The 26,562-nt window shown below is 38.9% G+C and overlaps 1 protein-coding gene across 1 annotated transcript in view; it reads right to left on the bottom strand.

Moving 5' to 3' along the window:
* The window catches only part of KCNK2 (potassium two pore domain channel subfamily K member 2), a 222,548-nt gene that overhangs the window by 182,957 nt on the left and 13,029 nt on the right, over positions 1 to 26,562 (bottom strand). The gene's annotated exons all lie outside the window — the stretch shown is intronic.

Below are 26,562 nucleotides of genomic sequence, written 5' to 3'. Positions count from 1 at the left end.
CGAGAAGTTGTATCCTCCTGCCCCTAGCACCCCTCCAAAGTCCCCCCAGACCCGGGAGAGCAAGGTGCTGCTCCGGAGATCTAGAGCTGCAGCTGTCACCGGGTGGTGAGTAAGAGGGAGCAGGAGTGGGGCTGCTGCCGCCACCACCACCGCCCAGGGGGCTCCCAGGCTCTCCCTCGCCTCCTTGCTCTGTCACCGGGCGTCTTTGTGTCAGTCGGTCCTGTCCGCCCTGCTGTCTTTGTGTGAGAATCTGGCTCTGTCCCTCTTTGCATGTCTTTGTGTGTCTCCTCTCTCGCAAGTCCCCCACCCCAACCCCCAGTGCGTGAGCGCGCGTGTATGAACGTGTGTGTGTGTGTGTGTGTGTGTGTGTGTGACACAGTCACCGTGTGGCTCCCTCCTCCTTTCCCCACCTCTGCCTGTCTCCCCTCCTCTCCCTTCTCTTTGCTTGTCTCCCTCCCTCTCTCCCTTCCACCGCCCCACCACAGCCTGTCTCCTTTCCCTCCTTTCAATCTTCCCTCCTACTTGTCTCCTCCTTCCTCCCTGCCTTTGCTCTTCGCTTGTCAATCCTCCCCCCAATTCCCAACAACCTTCACCATTCTGCCATCTTCTGCCTATGGCTCCGTCTCTGATTTTTGCCCCTTCCCCTGGCTGGAAATGGAACTCTGTTGCGCCCAATTGACTTCTCTCTTCCCCTCTGTGCCCTGGTCCCTGACTCTGCCACCATTTTCTCTAAAACCAGGTGACACTCACTGTTCTCAGGTATATGGTACTCTAGTCTCAGAGCCCCACCCAATCCCCAACCTCCTCCCTGGAATCTATGCATTGGTCCCTCATAGCTGAAGGAGGGAGACAGGATGTCTTCAGTCCTTAAGATCATTCCACGTGGTCTTTCCTCTCTCTGGGACTTTCCCGCACTGAGGCTGGCACTCTGCTCTTGCTAAAGAGCCTAAGGGTAAGTGTGTGGAAAAGAGACCCCAGTAGTTGGGCTTCCTCTCTCTTACTTGGTACCGATGTGAGAACGTCCATCTGTTCTCTTTTCTGCCAAGCCATCCATCCCAGCAACCACTGATGCTTCTTCCTTTATTCCCTGAGAGAACTCTGACCAACCCTTGCTTTGACAGGATTGGGGAGGTGGGGGTGGAGGGGACGGGGAGAGCAGATGTGTCAAGGACAAAAACACTAAGAAGGGATGCTGAAGGATGAAAGGGGAGAAAGCACCGTCCTCTACGGAAACTACCAGTTGCCAAGGGTTCGTAGAGGTACACGGTGTACTACTTCAGTGGGGGCAGAAGGGTAGCAGAAGTCGGATGAATGAGATCAGCCCCCTCCACCACTTTAAAGCCCTGGCTTTGCCAGGTCCTTTTATCTATCCTCTTAGGAATCATTTTCCAGGATACTCTAAATTTGTGGCCATAGCCTGCTTAACAGTGCAGTTGGGAGACTAGTAGGAGAGGAGAGGGTGTTTAGATTAGAAACTCCTGTGCTAACTGACAAATCATTTCACAGTACACAAATGATTTAACAGGAATATAACCAAAGCTCCCAGAGTAAATTATTTTCCCTTTCCAGGGCTGCAGCATGAATTGCCTGCTGTGTTCCACCCTCCCACCCCCACCAACCACACCAAATTTACCTTCTGTAACTGCAGTAAGTCATGGCAAATAGGAGTGCATGTCCTGTAATAAGCAGACCTTCCTGGTGAAACCCAGAGACCACGTGAACCTGGAAGGTGACTCCTGGTACACAACAGATCTGCAGGTTACCTTTAATAAGGCTAAGAAATTATGAACTTTCTTTTAAAATGTTCAGTGCAGTTTATGGATCCCTCTCCCCCAGCCTCTTGCCTTTGTAAGTATAATAAACTATCACAGCTCCTGTGTGTCCAAAAGTTTTTAACTTTAGCCTCCTCCAACTCCATGGCCCTTTCTTCTATTAACGAAAATGAAAAACCTCAACTTACTAACCATCATTCCAAATTTCCTTTCAAGTTTGTGAAGACTGGGTGTATTCCTAGTCATGGAATTAATACATATTCTGGACAGTTTTATTCTCTTCTTACATTGTTCCAGGCTTAATGATCCCAGTCGCTCTCTCACTTTTCTTGCTTCCCCCTGTTTTCCAATCTCCAATTAATTGGGTTTATTTTTTTTCCTTTTCTCCTCTGGATTCTGTAAAAATCAACCACATCTTACTCAAATTGTAGACCTCCAAGTCAGACCAAGGGCTGACTAATGCTAAATATGGTGGGAAGTTACTTCACAGTTCCTTCATACCATAGTCCCAATAAAATGTTTCCTTTTTCCCAAAAACAGTGTATGGCTAACATTTTCAGCTAGTGGTTCACCACAAGATCCAAATATCTGTTCCTTTTGAAAATTGTCAGTCCTTCTTCATCTCCATGTATAGCAAACAAACTGCCTCAATTTCACCCTTGTATCACTCCCTGGATTGACCTTGCCTTCCTGAGTGTAGAGGGGATATTTAAGAACAAATGTTTTTTGCAAAGAGATTTTTTTTTAAAAATTCATAAAAGAATCAAAAGAATCACAATAAGTGAATCTGTGGACCTCTCTTTCTTTTCTTGTATACACAAGTTTATGGGACCAATAAACTATTACTTAGATGACTATTGTTCATGCTTACCAGCACCATCCTTCAATTCTCCTGCCTATGAGCACCTCTTCTATTCAGAGACCAGTACTACACAGGGGGCAGTGTCATCTCGAATCACATATCCTCAGTCATTCAGCGTTTGAAGCAAGAGGGAAAAAAGGAAGTAGGCTGGTTTGTATATCATTTCATTTGCAGAAAGAAGGGAATGGGATGGTTTATCCTGTCTACATCTATGCCAATATCATCAGGAAAGTAGAAAATCCCACAAGAACATTTTATGAAGGACCAAGTCGATTCCATTTCTTTTACTGATATCCTTCAGACCTATCCTGGCTTCCTTTTTTCTAAGAACATGTACAAATTTGCATAGCATTTAGAATAAGGAGTTTAGAAATATCACATAATAGCAAGATTCAATTGAAGAAATGCCACAATGTCATTTCCCAACTTTACTTAGCTCAAGCAGCAGCTCTAAATACCCTGAACTCAGTTTAACATTTATTTTGATATGCAACCTTGGCCTATTCAAAGTGACATAATAAAAATGAATATGTCATTGGCGTGATTCTTCGAAATCCTGATTAGACCAGTAACCTAGTCGGAGACAGAGTTGCTCAGGGCCACAAGAAACAAGCAATGTCACCACTTGTTCGTTAACCAAGGTTGTTGTTTAGTTAACCCAATTAATACTGAGTGTTGAAGTCAATTTACCCAACTAGAGTATGGGGAGTTTTTATTTATGGGAAACATAGCTAGAAATTTTAGTCGACTAAAAACACAATGTAAGTCAATTATGAGATCTAGTGGTACCCTAAAGCAATCTAATCTTTTAATACCTCCGTGATCTGTGATTTATTTCATCACCACGAGTGTCCCCTCCCTCTCAAGGATTTAGCAGTTGATATTTGAGAGCTGCTGTGGCCCAAAAGCTCATTACTTTGTGGTTGACCAGGTGATGATCCTCTCTGAAATTAGACTAGTCTTCAAATAAAAGATATAGTTAGGCAGAGATATCATACTTGATAGAAACTGATTAAACTTAAGTTCCACCAAGTAACTTTTAAGAGCCAAGGGTTTATTCTATATCAAAATCCACTTAGATGGTGAAGTGGATAAAGTTCTGGACTTGGTGCAATGAAGACCTAAGTTCAAATCTAGCATCAGATACTAGCTGTGTGACCCTGGGTAAATCACTTAACTCTCTGTCTGCCTCAGTTTCCTCATCCGTAAAATGAGGATAATAAAAGCACCTACTCTCCATGGTTGCTGTGAGGATCAGAGGAGATATCTGTAAAGCAAAGAACTGTATAAGTGCATAAATGCCAGCTATTAGGCTATTAGGTATCAGAGAGGACCATAGGGGAGGAATGCAGCTCAGGCTACGTTAACAGAAACATAATGTCCAGAAAAAATAAGGCAATAGAATCATTATATTAAATACTATTTGGACTACACCTGGATTCTATATTCAGTTCATGAACGGCATTTTAATATGGGCATTGACAACAACAATAGCTAGCACTTATTAATGCATTAAAGTTTACCAAGAGCATTATACATATCATTTCATTTGACAAAGTGGATTGTAACCAAAGGTGAGTAAATAGGACTGTGTTTATTGTTGGTCAGTCGTTTTTAAGTCACGTCAGACTCTTCATAACTGCATTTGGGATTTTCTTGGCAAAGATACTAGAGTGGTTTCCCATTTCCTTCTCCAACTCATTTTACAGATAAGGAAACTGAGGCAAATGGGATTAAGTGACTCGTGCAGGATCACACAGCTAGTCGGTGTCTAAGGATGGATTTGAATTCAGGAAGATGAGTCTTCCTACCTCCAGGTCCAGCACTCTATCCACTGTGCGAACTAGCAATATGAAAAATTCTTAAAGAAACTTGACTTTTTAACTGGGGTAGAGGAGGGGGGGAGGAATTAGAAGAGTCATAGCAGTCATTTTTCAATATTTATAGCGATATTATTTCTATACAGAATTAGCTTTACTCCGTATGACTTCTGAGATAGGGGTGGTATAGCGGCCGGGAGCATGGAATAGTGATTTAGAGACAGAAGACCTGGGTTTGAATCCCAGCCTTGCTCCTTGATGAAAGATACATATGCACTATGATATTCAGTTTTCTCATCTGTAAAATGATGAAAAATTACTTCTAACATGCCTTAAAGGCCTAAATCCTGTGGTTTTGTTTGTCCTGGTGCAAAGAGTATTTGGATCTGGAGTGGGAGAATCCAAACTTGAATCCTGGCCCCTGCTAAATGCTAGCTGTGTGACTTGGAGAAGTCCCTCCACTTTTATGAGTCTCAGTTTCCCCATCTGTACAATGGTGATAGTCATACCTGTACTACCTAGCTCACACAGGGTTATTGTAAGGATCAAAAAGTATACTGTGTACAAAACACTTTGTAAACAAAGATATAAAAGTTGACTATCAATTACTTCAAAGTTACAGATAAGATAGACTTTGGTTCAATATAAGGAAGATCTTCCCAATAATTAAAGCTAAGTACGTATAGCAGCTAGGTGGTGCTGTGGATACAGTGCCACATCTAAAGTCAAGAGCACTCAAATTCATGAGTTCACATCTGGCCTTGGACACTTCCTAGCTGTGTGACCCTGGGTACGTTGTTTAACCCTGTTTGGCTCAGAGGAATTAATAGCAAACCACTCTAGTATCTCTGTTGAAAAAAAACAAATGGGCTAATGAAGAGTCAGGCACAACTGAACAACGATGAAAATGATCTGCTCTTCATGTGGAATATTCAAGAAGAGTCTGAATGATCATCGGTCAGAGGTCTCCAAGTCAGCAACCATGACAACAAAATCAACAAACATATTGAACATCTCTTATGTGCATGGCACTGACATACATCCTAAGGAGGTACCAAAGAGAGATAATATATAGTATATGACCAGGACTCAAATGAGGAAATAAGATGTTTATAGACATACAAAGTAGGGTATGAAGATTAATAGGAGAGAAAATTCTATATGATTTCAATGGGAAGGATCTCTTCTAGTTGAAATAATCAGGAAAGGCTTTATGAAGAAAGTAAAATTTAAGGACAGCTTTGAAGGACGGATAGGATTTTGATTGATAACAATGTGAAGGGGGCATTATCAGGCTTAAGTGAAAGCTTATCCAAAGTCAAGAAAGTGTAGGATTTGATCACTATGTTACACTGCATTATATTCAAGATAGGACTAGATGACCACCAAGTCCCCTTCCAACATAAAGATCTAAGGTTAAATGGCAATTATGTGTATCAACATTCACTCTCACTTTCAAAATGAAAAATTTAAATGTGCAATTCAGCTCCTCATTCTTATATCCATGGTCATCTAAATGTGCATGTCCTTTTGTGATTCAAAAATGCCATAGAAGGCAGCTAGATGGCACAGTGGATAGAACAAAGGGCCCAGAGTCCTGAAGCCCTGAGCTCAAATCCAGCCTCAGACTCTGGCCAAGTCACTTAACTTCTATCTGCCTTGGTTTCCTTATCTGTAAAATCAAGATAATAAGTGCCTACCTCCCAGGGTGGTTGTATTAAATGAAATAAAGTTTGCAAGGTGCTTTGTGAACCTTAAAGCTCTATATAAATGCTAGTCATTATTATTAGTAATGATAATAATTGCCTCCAACTAATATTTACTAAGTATGTACTAAATATAAGACTAGAGGCAGCATGCTATAGTAGAAAGAGGATTTGCCCTAGCATCGAGAAGGCCTATATTCAAATCCTAACTCTGATATATCTTGACTAACTATATGAGTTAGAGCAAATCATTTAACTTCCCACTTTCTCCAAGAAGTTTTGTTGCCCATTTGTTAGACTGAGTGAGTCTCTACACCAGGAATTCCCTACGATGATGAAATAACATGATCAGAAAAAAAAAACCTAATAATAAATCACTTTCTTCCATGTCTTGTCTCAACAAAGGGATCAAGAAGTGAGTTTTGAATGAAAAATTTTCATGCATTCAACAAATATTAAATACTTTCTCTTTGCCAGACACTCTAGTAGACACTGGAGAAAACACAATGGACAAGGTTTCGATAGGATATCCCATCCTTAGGGTGGGAGCAGCTGGGTGGCACAATGGGTAAAGTGTCAGGCCTAGAGTCAGGAAGACTTATCTTTAAGAATTCAAATTTGGCCTCAGACATTTACCAGCTATATGACCCTGGGCAAATCACCCTGTTTGCTTCAGTTTCCTAACCTGTAAAATGAGCTGGAGAAGGAAATGGCAAACCATTCCAGCACCTTTGCAAAAGAAAACCCCAAATGGGGTCACAAAGAAGCAGATAAGACTGAACAATAAAAATCCTTAAGGCTTTTATTATATTCAGGCTGGAGAGATATCGTAAGAACTGTACATAAATAAATATAACACTAATTAGAATATGATAACAGTGTAACATTTTACAGTGTTTTTATTTCTGACAAGGGGCAAATCTTGTGAAATAATTCTCAGATAAGGAATCTATTCAGAAAAACCACTATAACCATTTTGCTTCCAAATAAGAAATTCCACTCCAGGATTTTCCAGTTTTTTTTCCAAGATCAGTATAACAAACTGCTATCCTTAGGAAATGAAAATTAAGCTATCAGTCTGCAGTTTATTATCTAACATTTTCTACCTGTGGCAATCAAAGGTAAATCCTCCATGACATTTACTGCCTCCCTAAAATGAATTCACTGAATGCATTTTCTAACTCTCCCAAGACAAGGCAAACGAATGCCATCAAACAAGAAGTTCTTCATTAGAAGCACGGAATCTGAGTGGTTTATGCTGCATTTTGCATTTTAGAAAATCCAGTTTTCTGCAGTGAATTGTAGTCTTGCCTTCCAACCATTTGCAGCATTTCCAAGTCACCTAAAGATCACTAAGTAGTGGCTTGCGGGCACAGCGTCTTTGTGAAGAGCAGGTCAAGCTAACTTAATGCTTGCTTTCTAGGACAAAGTAAGGGGTCAAATAGACAGGGAGAAAGCAGGAAGAGAGTCTACTTAAACATAAGGGAAAAAAATCTCAAGTGTAAGAGTGATTGTAACATAGAATATACAGTAGAATTAATTGGACTGTTCAAGGCCAGAAGATGTTTAAAAATTGACTTCTTTTTAAATCAAATCATTATCATATATATGGTAATTTAGATATTGGTGTATTCAGAATTCAAACACAGAATTCTTTGAGGTCCTTTTCAGCTTTTTGATTCTACAATTAAATGAGCACCCATTTGACCTAAAATGCCAAGAAGCTTCTCTCAATTAAACTCCCAACTAGGTGGTAAAGTGGAAAGAGTGCTGAGCCTGGAGTTATCTTGCTGAGTTCAAATCCAGCTCAGACACTTAATAGCTGTATGACGCTGGGAAAGTAACTTAACCCTGTTTGCCTCAGTTTCCTTATCTGTAAAATGAACTGGAGAAGAAAATGATAAACCACTCCAGTATCTTTGCCAAGAAAATCCCAAATGGGGTCACAGAAGTCAGACACAACTGAAAAATCACTGAATGACCATGAATTTGTTCAAAGATACCACGTGGAAGAGAATATATATTTATTCTGTGTTGTTCTTAGGGCAAAGTTAGAATCAATGGACAGAAATGACAGAAACTCAGATTTCAGCTTAAAAACAAGGAACAGTTTTCCAACAATTAGAAGTAGTAAAGTAATCACAAGGACTCAGTGAAGGAGCTTACAATGTAATGAGTGTTCCGACACTAGAAGTGTGCAAGAGGGGCTGGCTAATCATCTGCAAGAGGTTCTGTAGAAGAGATTTCTGCATTAGGAGTGAGGTTGGATTAGATGGTTTCTAAGACCCTTTCCAAATGTAAGAGTCTATGATTCCATTCAATCAGTACTATATCATTTTCATTTGTTGCATCTCACCATAATTATTGCCATCTTATTTCATGAGTGCTTTGCCTTCCCCGCTATATAAACTATTTAAAACCTGGGAATCAGTTTCCTGCTTTTTCCTTGGTTGTTTATTTTTTGGTTTCCTGTTTTGTTTGTTTTTGTTTGTTTTCTCTTCTCCACTGGGACCAATCCCAGCCTCTACCACAGATGGAAGGTGGAGCAGAGATAGATGAGTCCTAAGTACCTGTCCATGATAGTAACTATGTTTTAGAAGTAGCTTTGAGAAATGAGAAGGCCATGGGTAGAAGCATTCACCAATTCCATATCCATGGTTGCAGCCAAAGAATAAAGTCTATAGGGGTGTGGGAAATCCAAAAGCAAAACTATCCTGCCCGCAAAGCCAAAGAGTAAGTCATATAGCCAGAAAACAGTCAATATTCATGAATATCACTAGGTAGAAAATGACATTTCACAGAGATTATAAGTATTGGGACGATTCTTTAAAAATTCGTGGTGAGTTGTGAGCCTCTGACTTTACAAGTGCATGCCCTCTATTGGCAGCTGATTCATAAATAAATATTAAGTACCACTGACTCCTACTACAGTGCCCCAGTACTTTCCATGCAAAGCAAATGCTTCAAATGCCCCCAAGCACAGCTATGACTAGATATTTTGGTGCCTGGTGAAACATGAAACATACCCTGAAATCAGTGTTTAAGATAAATTCAGTTGATTAAGGGACTTGTGGATGGAGATCCTATGATACTATTGAATGATGGAATAGATACAGAGAGGTCAGGATACCCTCCACTGTGAGCAAAGACCCAAGAGTGGGCTCCTTAAAGTACCTGTTGGGGAAGCAGTCATCCATGAGGGGTTGAGGAAGGAGTAGCATGAAGCTGCATGAAGGAGTAGGTCACCTGGGGTACACCTACCAAGGGAAAGAGCAGAGGAAATAGCCTTCTAACAATTTCATATTTTAACATATTACTGTTGCTAAACTCAGTTTTTTTTTCTACCCTGCAGAAGGAATGTGAGTGCTGTCATTGCTTTCTAAATCTTGGTGCCATCAGGTAAAACCCCAGTGACCCCACTGTAAGTTACATATTTCCAAGACTTTCTCCAATTTTTTTTTCACCAGAAGAAAAATCGAAGCTTTACTATTTCCTTATGGACAAGAATGATACCACCATCACTGAGGTATACTTCTGGGATGAGCTTGTCTTAATCCATCAAAACATTCTCACTAATCTCTCCATGTTATCAACCACAGAGAGTCGGCAGATTCTCTCTGGCCATGAAAAACAGAAAGTGATACTTGTACTCAACAAATGGGCATTAGTTCAAACTGAATGCTATGGATGTGGATTCAAGCATTCAACTTGGAAATTAATTTTGAGTAGTTTTGAGTGTCAATGTGAACACCAGTACCTCTGGCTTTTCCCAATTATGCACTCAAAATGTAGTCCATCTCCTGTGTCAGTACCACAGACCCCACCATCAGATAATGTGCATGATGAAATAATAACTGAGGTCAAAATATTTGTCTCCAGGATTGTCACCAATCTATGCAAACTGCCTCTTCGATCCAAAGAAATACAAGACACATAAACATCATGCTAGACCTGCCATAGACAATTATGCAAATTTATTTATGGAATTTTAAAGCACCCACCAGGAAAACATTTGTGCCCAGAACAGGAACTACAGTATTATATAAAACCATGCAATTAAAATTTGAGGGGAAGAAACAAAATAAGCAAAGTCAAAAATCTACCCCCCAAGTCCATGGAAAATCAACCTCACCCTAGCAACAAGTCTAGAGCATTACAAAGACCTTACTGATGTGTCCCAGAGAAGCAGCACATTCAAAAGAGATCCTTTTGCCTTTGGTTTGTTGTAGCCAAAGCTCTGCATCCCTCTCTTCTGCTATAGAGGTGACCTATGTCACTTGTTCCACTCTTCTAAATTAAAGACAACTTAGGGTACAGATGCAGAGCAGGCAAATCTGGAACTTATGATCAAAGTCCCTCAAGGCAGTGAAGCCTCCATTATTCCAGATCTTTCTTCATCTCCTCTCTCTTCATTACTAAGTCAAGTGTATTGTTTTCCCCCAAAGACATGTTATGAAACATTCTTCCCTTGGTGAGAATTTAAGAGTGCCAGGGTCATAGAATGTCAAAGTTGAAAGAGAATTCACAGGGTTTCTAGTTTCCCAAATTATGAATTGTCTCTGTAATATCCCCAACATGTGGTCATCCCGGTTCTGCTTAAGGTACTCTGGTTCCACCATTCTTCAAAGGAATCCATTCTATCTTTGGGCAGCTTTGCATACTAGAAGTTTGGGGTCTGTTTGTTTGACAAACTGTCTTTCACATTGACCCTAGATTGCTCAGTCTCCTTGTAAATTCCATCCTTTGACTCTTAGTTCTTGAATCAAGAAGAACAAGATTCATTTCTCTTCTATATAGCAACCCTTTAAATGTTTGAAAATGGCTCTCAGCTAAGTAACTGCAATTGCTTCAGTCTCTTTATTGTATCTCTTTATCCTCTTTTTTGTTCTTACCAGCTTTTTAAATATTCTTCTTAAAAGATGGTACCTGGAACTCATACTTCAGACATGTTCTGACCAGGGTATTGCACAATGGAAGTGCCACCTCCATCATTTTGGATGCTATACTTCTATTACTATGGTACAAGATCCCAACATTTTTGCCAGCCCAAATACACTCTTCACTCATATTGAGTTAACATTCCTAGGTCTTTTTCACATGGATACAACCCTCTAACTATTGTCTCTGTATTTTGATCAAATGAAGTATTCGTAAAGTACTTAGCATAGTGCCTTCATGTAAAAGGCATTTAATAAATATTTATTCTCTTCCCCTTCCATGCCTTTCCATAGCTAATACCCATGCCTGGAATAATGTTCTTCCTCATCACTCTCACTTATAGATTGCCCCAGCTTCCTTCAAGACTCAGCTCAAAGCCTCTCTTCTTCAAGGAGTCTTTTCTGTTCTCGTTGCACTTCCATTGCCTTCCTTATGAGGCTACTTCCTGTCTACTCTGGGTATATCATTATTTATATACTATCTCCCCAGTTCAAATATGAGCTCCTGCATTATATGTAATTGGGATAAGCAAGATGCACTTCTAATATAAGATCTGGGGTGAAACAAGGATGTCCATTACCATCCCTATTACTCAATATGGTACTAGAAATGTTAGCTGTAGCAATAAGAGAAGAAAAATAAATTGAAGGAATTAGAATAGACAAAGAAAAAACTAAATTATCACTCTTTGCAGATGATATGGTGATTTATTTAGAGAATCCTAGAAAATCAAGTAAAAACCTACTTTAGCCAAGTTGCAGGACATAAAATAAACCCACATAAATCCTTGGCATTCCTATATATTACTAACAAAGACCAATAGCAAAAGATAGAAAGAGAAATACCATTTAAAGTTACTATAGACACTATAAAATATTTGGGAGTCTAGCTGCCAAGACAAACCCGGGACCTATATGAACACAATTACAAAACACTTTTCACACAAATAAAGTCAGATCTAATTAAATGGAAAAACATCAGCTGCTCATGGTTAGGCTGAGCTAATATAATAAAAATGACAATTTTACCTAAATTAATTTACTTATTTAGTGCCATACCAACCAAACTACCAAAATTATTTTATAGAGCTAGATAAAATAATAACAAAATTCATCTGGAAGAGCAAAAGGCCCAGAATATCAAGGGAATTAATGAAAAGAAATGCTAGGGAAGGTGGCTTAACCATACCAGATATTAAACTGTATTATAAAGCAACAGCCATCAAAGCTATTTGGTACTGGCTAAGAAACGGAGGGGTGGAACAATGAAATAGGTTAGGTACACAAGATACAGTAGGCAATGACTACAGTAATCTACACTTTGATAAGCCCAAAGGAGCCAGCTAAGAACTCATTATTTCACAAAAACTGCTGGGAAAACTGGAACTAGGCATAGAGCAATATCTTACACCATATACCAAAAATAAAGTCAAAATGAGTTCACAATTTAGTTATAAAGGCTGATACTATAAGCAATTTGGGAAAGCAAGGAATAGTTTACCTGTCAGATTTACGCAGACAGGAAGAATTTATGACCAAACAAGAGACAGAGAGTGTTACAAAATGCAAAATGGATAATTTTGATTACATTAAATTGAAAAGTTTTTGTACAAAAAAAGCCAATGCAACTAAGATTTGGAGGGAAGTAGAAAAATTGGGAAAGAATTTTTACATCCAGTGTCTCTGATAAAGGCCTCATCTCTAAAATATACAGGGAACTGAGCCAAATTTATAGGAATACAAGTCATTCCCCTATTGAGAAATAGTCAAAGGATATGAAGAGGCAGTTTTCAAAGGAAGAAATTAAAGATACCTATAGGCATATGAAAAAATGCTCTAAATCACTATTGATTAGAGAAATGCAAATCAAAACCACATCTTTTCTGTCAGATTGGCTAACATGACAAAACAGGAAATGATAAATGCTGGAGAAGATGTGGGAAAATAGGAACACTGGTACATTGTTGGTGGAGTTGTGAACTGATCCGGCCATTCTGGACAGCAATTTGGAACTATGCCCAAAGGGTTACAAAAATGTACATACCGTTTGGCCCATCAATACCACTTCTAGGGCTGTATCTCAAAAAGATCATACAAGTGGGGAAAAGACCCATATGTACAAAAAATATTTATAGCAGCTCTTTCTGTGGTGGCAAAGAATTGGAAATTGAGGGAATACCCATCAATTGGGGAATGGCTAAACAAGTAGTGGTATATGAATGTAATGGAATACTATTGTGCTATAAGAAATGAGGAGCAGATGGACTTCATAATAACCTGGAAAGACTTACATGATCTGATGCTGAGTGAGGGGAACAGAACCAGAAGAACATTATACATGATTACAGACACACAGTATCTGTGATAACTAACTTTGATAGACTTGGCTCTTCTCAGCAATACAAGGTCCTCAGACAGCTCCAAAAGATTCATGATGGAAAAAGCTATCCATATCCAGAGAAAGAATTATGGAGTCTGAATGCAAATTGAGGCAAATTATTTGGTCTTTCTTTTTTCTTCTTTTTTGGTTTTGTTTCTTCTTTCTCATGGTTCATTCCATTGGTTATAATTATTCTTTACAAATTGACTATTTTGTAAATAAGTTTAATGTGAAGGTATATGTAGGACCTATATCAGATTATATACAGTCTTGGGGGGAGGGATAGAAAATTAGGAACTCAAAAATTTGTGGAACTGAATGCTGTAAACTAAAACTAAATATAAATTTAAAAAAGAAAAAACCAAATATGAGCTCCTGAAGGGCAGAGACTGTTTAACAAGTCAACAAGAATTTATAAAATGCCTACTATGTGCCAGTCAACACAAAGAAAGTCAGCCCACATCCCCCCCCCAAAAAAAACAGTCCCTGCTCTCAAGGAGCTTATAGTCTATTGAAGAAGAAAGTATGTAAGCATGATTTTGCCTTTCTTTAGATCCCTAGCTCAGTGTCTGGCACATAATAAGTGATCAATAAACATTTAACTGACAGACTGAATTGATCCTGTGCACCATTGCAATGAATGTTACTTCATCTAGAAACCCTCAACCTCTGATATAGTCACTTCCCCCACTTTTTGATTCAGAGCTGGGCACTCACCTGGTGGGCACCTGGTGTGCCATCATTGAAGTTATTGACAGAGGATGATAAACAGAACAATGCCAAGGGCAGAGCCCTAAGGTAATCTACTATTCCATCTCTCTACTTCATGCCTCCTCTGTGGCTGCCTACTCACCAAGCTCCCATACCTGGAATGTTCTCCACTTTCTGCCTTTTCTGAATTCCTTTAAGATTCTGCTCAAATCCCATCTTTTGCAAAAACTCTTTCTTGGTCCCTCCACTTCCCCTTACTGCTAGTGCTTCCTAATCATTTCACCTCCAATTTATCCTGCAAGTATCACGTTTATAGATAATTGTTTGTATGTCGTCTCCACAATTACAAATTGAACACTCCTTGAAAGCAGGGACTTTTTTTTTTCATTTAGACATCTTCAATGCTTAGATTAGTGTGTGGAATGTAGTAATCACTTAATAAAGGGTTACTAATTTAGCTAATGACTGTCTCAAAGATCACTATTGTTCATCAGTCCCATCTACAGTTCTACCTGTAGTTCACCTGGGCCAGGTGACTTTTAGTCAGGACAGCTAAATGCTATCTTATCATCTTTTCACTTATCTTGGGCTTCATTTTCCTAATTATTCTTTTCCCCCCTATTCATCCTAGCTTAAAGATTATTCTCTTTAGTAAGGAAAACAGATGTAAAACAAGAGTTGATTTGCATTCTTTTTTCAGGCATTTATTAAGCTCCTACTATGTGCCAAGGACCATAAGAATCACTTAGGATATGAGAAAAAGCAAACAACAAACAAAAATAGTCCCTGCTCTCAAGGAGCTCAGAGTCTAAGTAGGGAAGACAATGTGCAAACAACTATGTACAAAGAGTATTTCTACAAGATAAATTAGAAATAGCCTCAGAGGCATTAAAAGGCTAGACAAAGTTTCTTGTAAAAGGTGGGCTGTTAGTTGATAATTTAAGGAAACCAGGGAAGTGAAGATTCAGAGATGAGGAAGGAGAGAGTTCCAGAAATGGGACACATCCAGTGAAAATGCTCATGATTGAAAAATGGAGTGTCATGTTCAAGGAACAACTGGCTCATAGAGTGGGGGGAGGGGTGTTGAGAGAGTCAGGTATGAAGCGACTGGAAATATAGGAACGGGTCAAGTTATGGAGGGCTTAAGAGTCAAATAGATGAGCCTATATTTGGTCCTGAAGACAATAGAGAACCATTGTAGTGGATTGGATGAGAGTGGGGTTGACATGGTCAAATATGCTTTTTAGAAAGTTCAACTTGACAGCTAAGTGGAGAATGGACAGGAGTGGGAAGAGACTTTGAGGCATGGAGGTCAACTAGCAGGTGATTACAATGGTCCAGGAATGAGGTGATGAGGCCCTGCTACGGTGTGGTGGCAGTAGCAAAGGAGGGAAGGGGGCATAGAGAACAGATGTTAGAAAGGTAAAATTTACAGACCTTGGAAACAGATTGGACATAGAGGGGTGAGAGAGTGAGGAGTCAATGATGACACGTAAGTTGCAAACTGGAGTGACTGGGAGAATAGTGTAATCACAATAGAAAAATTAAGAAGAGGGAATGTTTTTTGGGAAAAGATATTGAGTTCAGTTTGCATTTAAGATGTCTCTGGAATATACAATTTGAGATATTTGATAGGTAGTCGAAGATGTGAGGTGAGGTTAGGAGAAAGGTTAGAGCTCAATAAATAGATCTGAGAGTCATCTGCAAATATAAAGACCTATGGGATCTCATGATATCACCAAGAAAAATAATATGGAAGAATTGAAGAGGGCTTGCATGAGCTGAATAAAGAGTAGTCAGCAAAGGAGATGGAGGAGTGGTCAGACAGTCAGGAAGAGCACTTGGAGAGACCAATACCGAGAGAGAGAGAGAGAGAGAGAGAGAGAGAGAGAGAGAGAGAGAGAGAGAGAGAATCAAGGAGAAGAGAGTGATGGACAGTGTCAAAGGACACAAAAAGGTCAAGAAGGCTGAGGATTGAGAAAAGACCACTAGATTTGGCAATTAACAAATCACTGCTAACTTTTGGTAGCAGTTTCAGTTGAATGATGAGGTCAGAAGACAACCTGTAGAGAGTTTAAAAAAGAAGTTAAAACATCAAGTATAGTCAATCTTCTCAAGAAGCTTAGACCCAAAAAAGAGAAGAGACAGATATAAGATTATTATTGGCAGGGATAAATGGATCAAGGGAGAGTTTTTTTTAAGGATGGTGGAGACTTGGGTATATTTGTAGGCAGTAGAAACTTAGCTAGTAGACCAAGAGAGATCAAAGATTAGTGAGAGAATGATGGAAATAAAGGGGACAACCTGTTGGAGAAGAGGGGCCAGGATAGAGTCATTTGTGCAGGTGGAAAGGAAGAGAGCCACCTTTTCTTATGAGACAGGGGTGAAAGAGGAAGTAGTGGTAGAATGTGGTGGTGAGTAATATTAGATGATTAAGAAAAAAAGAGGTAAGTCTCAATGAACTGTCTCACTTTCTTCAAAGAAATATGAGGCAAGGTTCTTAGCTGAGCAGTTAAAGGGAGGCTTGAGGAGGAATGAAAAGGTTTGGAACAGTTGCTGTGGTGAGTCAGATAGTGTGTCAATTAGGGAGATATGAAGGGTTGCCTTGCCACAGTGAGGTCCAACTTTTTTTTGCAATATAAATTTCCAGTGGACCCAATCAGCACAGTTTGGTGATTTTCTCCAGCTTTACTAAGCTGGAGTATGTGTGTATATAGGAGTGAAGTTAGCAGATGATGGAAGTAATCCAGATCTGAGGCTTATTAGGGCACAGTATTTGAGAGGGTAAGGAGGCAAAGGAATCAAGACAAGAAAACAGTATAGAGTTGCAGTGGTTCTCCAAGGGGTCGAGACAGGGAAGTGAGGAAAGTGTAGCCAGTATGCGAGTGAAATCACCACAGAGTGTAACAAATTAAAGGAATTTCAGAGTTAATGAACATGACTGTGGTATATTTGTAAGTGATGACAAGATCAAAGATATGAATTTCTTTGTGTGTGGTTGGGGTGTGGTGGAAGACTAGGTCATGAGAAATGAGTACGTTGAAGAAGTGGAGAGTAGGAGGTTGGAAGGAGTATCAATATGAATGACGAAGTCCCCAGATATGAGGACAGGAGTTGAAGCAGAGAGCAACACTGTGAACCAGGCCCTGAACTCATTGAGGAAGGAAGGAGAGTGTCCTGGAGGTTGGTAGACAATTATCACCACAATCTTGTGATAAATATAGAGTATATTAACCTCAAAGGAGGAGAAATTACTGAGTAATGGTGACAGAGGGAGCCTATAAGTGGAAATGGGGAGCAAGGTATATTCCAATTCTCCCTCTGTGACCCATGTAACTTTGAGCAGGTCACTGGACTTTAGTTTCCTCATCCATAAAATGAAGACATTGAACCAGAGGGCCTCCCTAAAACTCTAAATCATTATTCTTATCACATTCCTACTCAACCCAAAGAAAAAGGTAAATATTTGATCCTTCCTTGATATTCCTATGTTCCTGTGAGACCCTGATTGTCTCCAACATAACTTAAAAAACTTCTTTTTTGTCCTCTTTAGCATTTACTGCATGTTTCAGTTCACAATGGGCCTTAACTTTCCTGCGATTACTCTCAATGTGTATTTAGAGTATTATATACAATAAAGCAATAAGATGATATTCAGTGAACTTCTGCTGTAGGGCACTTAAGCTGATGAATCACACCTAGGAGAGCCAGTGGAGCTGGTAACCTGAGCCAATGAATGTGAACAGAAGAGTAATAGCAATGATGATAATGATAGCTCACAATTCTGTAATGATTTACAATCTAACAAAGTCTCTCATGACAGTCCTGTGAGATAGCTCATAAAAATGTTGTTTTCCCTATTTGACAGAAAAGGAGACTAAGGCTAAAGAAGTGACTTGCCCAAGTCACAGAGCTATTAAGTAGTAAAACCAGTTCTCTAACTCCAGTATTTTGGGTAAGTCTACAGGCTCTCTCATTCCCATTCTTCTCTACAAACAAATGGAAAATTAGACACATTGCTTGAATAGGATGAGGATTTTGTGGGCAAAAAGAGATGCAGCATCTTCAAACAGGAACAGTCAAGTCTGTCCACCACACTAGGAGAAGTAGGAAATAGTGAAGAAAGTTGAAGATAACCACATGTCAAGGAGTGGTGGAAATACTATATTCTATAAAGGCTATAAGGGAAATAGAATGAAATAGGAAGAGACTTGAGGCAGGGACACCAATCAGCAGGCTATTGCAAAAGTACAAGCATGAGGCGATAAAGGCCTGCAAAAAAAAGATGGTGGAGGTGTGGAAGGAGCAAAGGGGGCATATATAAGAGATGTTACAGGGTAGAAATGACAGAAATTGATAACTTATTGCATATAGGAAGTGAGTGAGGAGTTAAGTATGACAACTAGGTTACAAACCTTGATGCCTGGGAAGGTGGTAGTACCCTCAATGGTAATAGAAAAATTTGGAACAAGAAAGGTTTGAAGGGAAACATAATGAGTTAAATCTTAGACATGTTAAATTTAAGATGTCTACAGGACATCCAGTTTAAGATATCTAATAGAAATTTGGATATGAGAGGCTAGAGGTAGGGAGAGAGGTTAGGGATAAACAAATAGAGCTGAAAGTTATCGACATAGAGATCCACGGGAGCTAATAGTATAGAGAAATAGAATTAAGGGAGAAGAAAAGCAAGTATAGGACAGAGGCTTTGGGGCCATCATGATTAATGGCCATGTCTTGATTTCAGATCCAGAAAAACAGACTGAGAAGGATCATTCAGACAGGTAAGAGGAAAACCAGGAGAGCAGAGTGTCATGAAAACCTGGAGATGTTCTAGTGCTCAGGATATTGCATACTAAGTCTTCTCCCCTTGTAGAATCATAATAGTTACCACTCATATTTACCCAGTTCTTTAAAATTACAAAGCACTTTACTCAAAACAACCCTGTGAGGTAGCCGATGAAGTATTATTACCCACATTTTGGAGATGAAAAAAAATTTGAGATTTAAAGAAGTGCAAGGTATCATGTAAATAACACAAAAACAAATGAAGAGAGAGGCATAGTGTTTGATAAACCCAAAGACTACAACTTCTCTATTAAGGACTTACTATTCAACAAAAATTTCTTGGGAAACTGGAAAGCTGTATAGAAAAAATTAGGTTTAGACCAATTATTCCCACCACATACCAAGTAAAACTCCAAAAACATACATGACAAATTGAAAAAGTCACATCATAAACAAATTCAAGGAGCAAGGAAAGAAATATCTTTCGCAACTATGAATAAATGAAGAGTTCATGACTAAATGCTAGAGAAGATCATAGAAGATAAAATGGACAGTTTTATTACATAGAATAAAGAAGCACAAATAAAACCAATGCAGCTAAAATTAGAAGGTAAATAGGGAACTGAGAAAAAACTTTGCACTAAGTTTCTCTGATAAAAGTATCATATCCAAGATATATATGAAACTGATTCAAATGTAAAAGAACCATCTCCAATAGATAAATGATCAAAGAATATGAACAGGAAGTTATCAAAGGAAGAAATCTAAGTTATTAACAAAAATTTGAAAAAATGTTCCAAGTCATTAATAATTAAAGAAATGCAAAATAAAACAATTCTGGGGTTCTACCTGATACCTGTCAGATTGAAAAAAAATGACAGGTTAAATGAATTAGCTATATAGATGAATCATTTGAGAGCACCTATTATGTACTGATACTTATGAATGAAAATGTAAAAGAAAGACAGTCTTTGCTTTCATGGAGTTTACATTCTGATAGGGAAAGAAAGACAAAACATAAACAGAGAGCCGGAAAAGAGGGAGGAGGAGGCAATGTATGGAGATGCCTGGCTCCTAGGCAAGATCAAGTGGAAGCTCATCCATCAGAACTTCTCTGATGAAGTCAGGCTCCAAGGTTATAAGGAGGAGTGGGGAAGTTAGCAATCATATGGGGATGGCTAGGAAGCGACAAGCCCAGGGTAACCCAGCAAATATGTCATCCTGAATCAGGGTTCTTCCCATTTTACCATTAGATTTTTTTAATCTGGAAGGAACCCTAGGAGGTCATTTATCCTAGTTCCTCCATTCTACACATAAAGAAACAAAAACCCAAGAGATTAAATTACTCGACTAAAATCAGGCAGATGGTAAAGGATGGAGAGGCGATTCAAACCCAAGTCATCTGACTCTATATCTAGTGCTCAATCTACAACTCCACAGCTGTTATCACTGTGCTATGTGGAGATGTGAAATCTAAGATAAAGTGGTTATTCTCCCCCAATTTTCCCATGATTTCTACCTCCAGCAACCAGATGTTCCTCTTTTGGGGGAAAATTAGATCCAGAAAATAATTCTGATTTATTGGTCTCTCTGTCTTTTGAAGGATCAAATTATGATTAAAGTCAATCAAGAGATTATTGGCTGCTATGTTCTGGGGAGAAAAGGAAGCAGAAGGAGGAAAGAACAGGGAAGAGAGGAAGGAAGGAGACTCAGAGACAGAAGGGGAGAAAACGAGAGAGGAAGAAAGAGAGAGAGAGAAAATAAAGATAGGAGAGAGGCAGCATGGATGAGCAGGTCACTCTATTCCCCTGTCATTAATATATTGTGCTTCTATGACAGGTTTGTGATGTTTTCTTGAGATCCATATCTAACATCTCTGTGCAGATGCTCTGTATATAGCCCAATAACAATACAAATTCCTTTTCCATTTCTGTTGCCTCCAAAATGTTTTCCACCTTGCTTCTCTCTCTTACCCTTACTTCTTGGATTTCCTGATAAGACTATATCTTTTTTAATACATAATGCTATTCTACCCCACCCCTGTTTCACTCATCCTATTTCTTTGAAATAATTTAAGGTAAATTTAGAATTATAAAGGTTAGAAGCTAACTATTCCAATTTCTCCCATAATTTTCTCTTCACTAACTAGTTCCCCCTTATAGATTAGTACCAGGTCCAGTAAATCAGTCTTCCACCTGACTCGATCTTCTAAAAGACGAAATTATCAAGTTGAGAATTTTTCAGCTTAAAATAAAGGTTCAGGTGCAAGTAACAAATTTTTTTTTCTGATTCAGGAGGGATCTGAGGAGGTTCAGTCTTACGATTTCAGGTGCATAAGGAATTTCCATTATGGAAAATCCATCTAACAATGCTGTTGTTATTTAACTCTTCATGACCCTATTTGGGGTTTCCATGGCAAGGATAGTGGAGTGTTTTGCATTTTCCTTCTCCAGGTCATTTTACAGGTGAGGAAACTGAGGCAAACAGGGTTAAGTGACTTGCTCAAGGCCACACAGCTCATAAGTATCTGAGGTTGGATTTGAACTCAGGTCTTCCTAACTCCAGGCCTAGCGTTCTATCCGCTGCTCCATCTAGCTGCCCCTCCAACACTGCAGGTCAGTAATTTGTCTCTCATTTATATTCTCAGAGATTTATCTATATGTGACTATATTTATACACACATATACACATATACATATATATTTATTTGTATTTTTCCCCTGGAGTTATAAAGAACTGAGTTCAAATCTGATCTCAAATGCTGCCTGAATGGCCTGGGGCATGTCACTTAACCACTATTTGCTTCAGTTTTCTCAAGTAGAGCATGGAGGTAATGACAGCACCTACCTTGAAGGATTGTTGTGAGGATCAAGTGAGAAATTATTTGTAAAGTGCTTAGCACAGTACCTGGCACATAGTAGGTACTTATTTCCTTCCCTTCCCCCACTTCAAAGGCAGGCCTGGAACTCAGGTCTTCCCAATTTCAAGATCCTCCACCTATCCAATGTGCCATAGCACCTATACACCTAATGTTCACCTAATTAAGTCTGTTGAAAACATATATATAAAGTCTTAGAAACATTTTGAAGATGGACATGAGTGAGAAAATTTCCCAAAACCATACAGAATAGCATTTGTAGTATAGGGAAAATGGCAGTTGAGAAGATCAGTAATTCACAGAAGAAAATTACCGAGATGAAAGACAAATGAAACTTAGCACCTTAGATATCAGTAAATAAATGTGCAAAGTAATTAAAAGGGGGAACTAGAAATTCAAATGCAAGGAGACAAAATTAATCTCAAAGGTATAACTTGAATTTGGTGGGGTGGGACTCATGACATGGCTAGGGAAAAGTATTCTTTATTTAAAAGTAAGAGATAGACAAAGGGGACAATGGCATAGCATTATGCCTAAAGATAACAGACTAAGCTGAAGAAATCCAGGAACTCGAAGAGGAAAAAACACACTGGAGAGAATTTGAGTCAAAGAAAAAAAAGCAGAAATGATACTGTTGTAGGAATGCACTGGAGACCACCTGGATCAAAGAAAATAGAAAAGATACTTGAGGAATGGTTCACAAACTTGGAATGGAGTTAGAAATTACTTAATAATGGAGAATTCCTACTTTTCAGACATTTATTGGAGTTCTTATTTGCTGTCAAAGAGAATTTTCAAAAGGAGTTGTCAAATTTTCTCTTTGGAGGAAACTTCATTTTGATAATTTTATTCTGATGAAATTTTGACTTTCCCCAATGATAATTTATTCTTCAAAGCATGAAAGAAAGACAAGTAAACTGTGTTCTGACCAACAAGAAGCAACTGGGTATTGAGGTAGAAATGATGAGAACCTTGGGGGAGGCATTGACTACCTTAAAATTTATGATCCACCCAGAAGGCTATAAAACTGCGCATACCCTTTGATCCAGCAATACCACTACTAGGTCTGTATCCCAAAGAGATCATAAAAAAGGGAAAAGGACCTACATCTCCAAAAATATTTATAACTGCTCTTTTTGTGGTGCAAAGAATTGGAAATTGGGGATGTCCATCAATTGGGGAATGGCTGAACAAGTTGTAGTATATGAATGTGATAGAATACTATTGTTCAATAAGAAAGGTTGAACAGGCAGATTTCAGAAAAAACTGGGAAAGATTTACATGAACTGATGCTAAATGAAGTGAGCAGAACCAGGAGAATATTGTACACAGTAACAGCAAGATTGTGCAATGATCAGCTATAATAGACTTAGCTCTTCTCATTAATACAATGATCCGAGACAAAAAACTCATGGAAAATGCTAACCACAGCCAAAGAAAGAACTATAAAGTCTGAATGCAGAGCAAAGTTTATTATGTCCTTTTTTTTGTTTTTTGGTTTTTTTTTCCTTTCTCATGTTTTTCCCTTTTATTCTGACTCTTCTTTCACAACATGACTAATGTGGAAATATGTTTAGCATGACGGTATATGAATAACATATCAGAATGCTTTGCTGTCTTGTGGAGGTGGGAGGAAAGGGAGACAGGGAGAAAAATTTGGAACTCAAAAATCTTACAAAAATGAATGTTGAAAACGATCTTTATATGTAATTGAATAAAACTATTAAGAAAAAAATTTATGATCATAAAGGAGGGAAAAGCTATACGCAGAAGTCAAAGCATTAGATAAGAAGGATACAAAGTTCCACATGGGCGTTTATCCAAGAGGGATGGGAAACTCACAAAAATGAAACTTTGAAGACAAAAACAAAAATTATTCTATCTGGAAGAAAATATAGAACTTTTAAAAAAGATTAATGTGGATACACAGGAAAGTCATCAACCAACTCAGATTTTTTAATAATGTATAGGAGATGGAAACAAAGACAGGTGATGGAGAAATTATATTAAAGATTAGCATGAGAAAAGTCTAAGAAGGTTAAAGTTCAGTATGACTTTGATTGATGATAGCAAGAACAACAACAAAAGGAACCTTTTTTGTTTAGCTCTGCTCTTAACAAGATCACCATCTCACCTCTAGGGGAGAACTAAACAATGATCACAAGACCATATACTTTTACAGGAATGTTAGAGAACTTCTAATCCAAACATCTTATTTAATATATGAGGGAAGTGAAGTCTAAAGAGATCAATAGACTTGCCTAGTCACAAAGGTAACAAGGTGCAGGATGAGGTGGTATCTGCATATATGATAACAGATGAGAGAAAGAAGGCAAAACTTCTCAACTCATAATTTGTTTCTGTTTTCTCTTCCAAGAATAGCTTTAATACTGTGAAGGATAAAATGAAAATGGTAAAACAGAAAGTTAAAACCCAAGACAAATACGATGACAAGACAGTCCCTAATTTTCCATCAATGAGCACAACTTAACTGAGCCAGGAAAAACTACATTGTAGGGTACTGAAAGAAGCAGTCATTATGACTGATTTTTCAAAGACTGTGGAAAACAGGAGAGATGCCACAAAATTGAAGGAGACCAAATATCCTAATTTTTGAAAGAAATAAGAACACAGATTATACAACTATAAGCTAGTGACCTTAACTGAGTCCTGGAAAAAATTTATAATTTATAATTAAAGAAGTAGTATGTAATCATTTAGAAATGGAAATTGGGAAAACATTAGAAACAAGCATAGTTTTATCAAGAACAATTCATACCCTTTTACTCTCACTTTATTTATCTATCTATTTTATTTTATTTTATTCTTGTGGCAGTTAGTAGGCTGGTAAATCAAAGAATGCTTTAAAAATGGTATAGTAGCCTTTCTCGACTCATACCCGAAACTCCCAGTAGTACCAAGAGGTTAGGTCTCCATAGAGTGGCTGACTACTTTTCAGGGACAACCATGAGAGGCTTAAGGTTCTAGCACTGTTGCTCACAAACTCCCACCAGTTTGATTCCCACTGATTATTAGCCAGACTTAATTAGCTTTTAGAATGGGCATTAACTAAGCAAGTATACAGGACAGTTCATACAAAAATGATCCCCCCCCCAAAAAGACTGGGATATAATCTCCCACAAATATGTGTGATGCCCCAGGGGAGAGTGGGCACAAATTTAAAATACAATGATAGTGGGGCGGAGCCATGATGGTGGCTGGAAAGCAGGGACTTGCTTAAGCTCTCTCCCAAATCCCTCCAAACACTGTAAATAATGGCTCTGAACAAATTCTAGAGGTGCAGAACCCACAAAATAGCAGAGGGAAACAGGTCTCCAGCCCAGGAGAGCCTGGATGGTCACCTGAAGAGTCTATCGCACAGTTCTGGGAGCAGAGTGCAGCCCAGCATAAGACACACAAAGACAGACCAGACCCAGAGACAGCCAGCTAGAACAGGCCTTGGGGCCATGGATCATTGAGCCGTGGCAGTTACCAGACTTCTCAACCCACAAACGCCAAAGAGCAGGTTAGAGGGAAACTGCGGGATCGAGTTCATAGTGGTCTGATCACCAACCCTGGGGGTGGCAGAGGTGGTGCAGTGCTGGTAGTTGCAGCAGCAGGAAGCTCCTAAGGCTGCTTCCAGAGCTGCAGTGTCAGCTGCTTCCTGAGTCCCTGGCTCACACAGTGGGAGGACTCTAGCAGCTGATCAGAGTGGGACTGCAAGGAGTGCTTTGTGGGCACAAAGGCAGATTCTCTTGCTATGCCCTGCTTGGATCTGTATTGCGGTTCTTGGGGGAGGAAGAGCACTGTTTTGACAGAGCCTGCAGTGACAGTGGAGTAGAAGTAGCTGTGAAAACAGCAGTGCTTAGACCCTAAAGCTTGGGACAAAGTACTCTCTACTCTACAAGCAGTCATACCCTGACAAAAAGCTCAAGGGTCACGTAGTTGGCTGGGAACATGAACAGGCAGTGAAAATGAACTCAGACTCAAACATAGACTCAAACTCAAACTCTAGACTCCTTTTTTGGTGACAAAGAAGATCTAAACATACAGCCAGAAGAAGTCCACAAAGTCAAAGAGCCTACATCAAAAGCTTCAAAGAAAAATGTGAATTGGTCTCAGGTCATGGAAGAGCTCAAAAAGGATTTGGAAAATCAAATAAGAGAAGCAGAGGAAAAATTGGGAAGAAAAATGAGAGTGATGCAAGAAAACCATGAAAAAGAAGTCAACAACTTGCTAAAGGAGACCCCCTAAAAATTGAAGAAAATAACACCTTAAAGAATAGACTAACCTAAATGTCAAAAGAGCTCCAAAAAGCCAATGAGGAGAAGAATGCCTTGAAAGGCAGAATTAACCAATTAGAAAAGGAGGTCCAAAAGAACACTGAAGAAAATACTACACTAAAAATTAGATTGGAGGAAGTGGAAGCTAGTGACTTTATAAGAAATCAAAATATTATAAAACAGAACCAAAGGAATGAAAAATGGAAGACAATGTGAAATATCTCACTGGAAAAACCACTAACCTGGGGAATACATCCAGGAGAGATAATTTAAAAATTATTGGACCACCTGAAAGCCATGATCAAAAAAAGAGCCTAGATATCATCTTTGAAGAAATTATCAAGGAGAACTACCCTGATATTCTAGAGCCAGAGGGTAAAATAGAAATTGAAAGAATCCACCAATCGCCTTCTGAAAAAGATCCC

This window comes from Trichosurus vulpecula, chromosome 4 (assembly GCF_011100635.1).
Source record: "Trichosurus vulpecula isolate mTriVul1 chromosome 4, mTriVul1.pri, whole genome shotgun sequence".
NCBI lineage: Eukaryota > Metazoa > Chordata > Mammalia > Diprotodontia > Phalangeridae > Trichosurus > Trichosurus vulpecula.
Note: the sequence above shows the minus strand (reverse complement) of the source record. Positions and strands in the feature narration are given on the sequence as shown.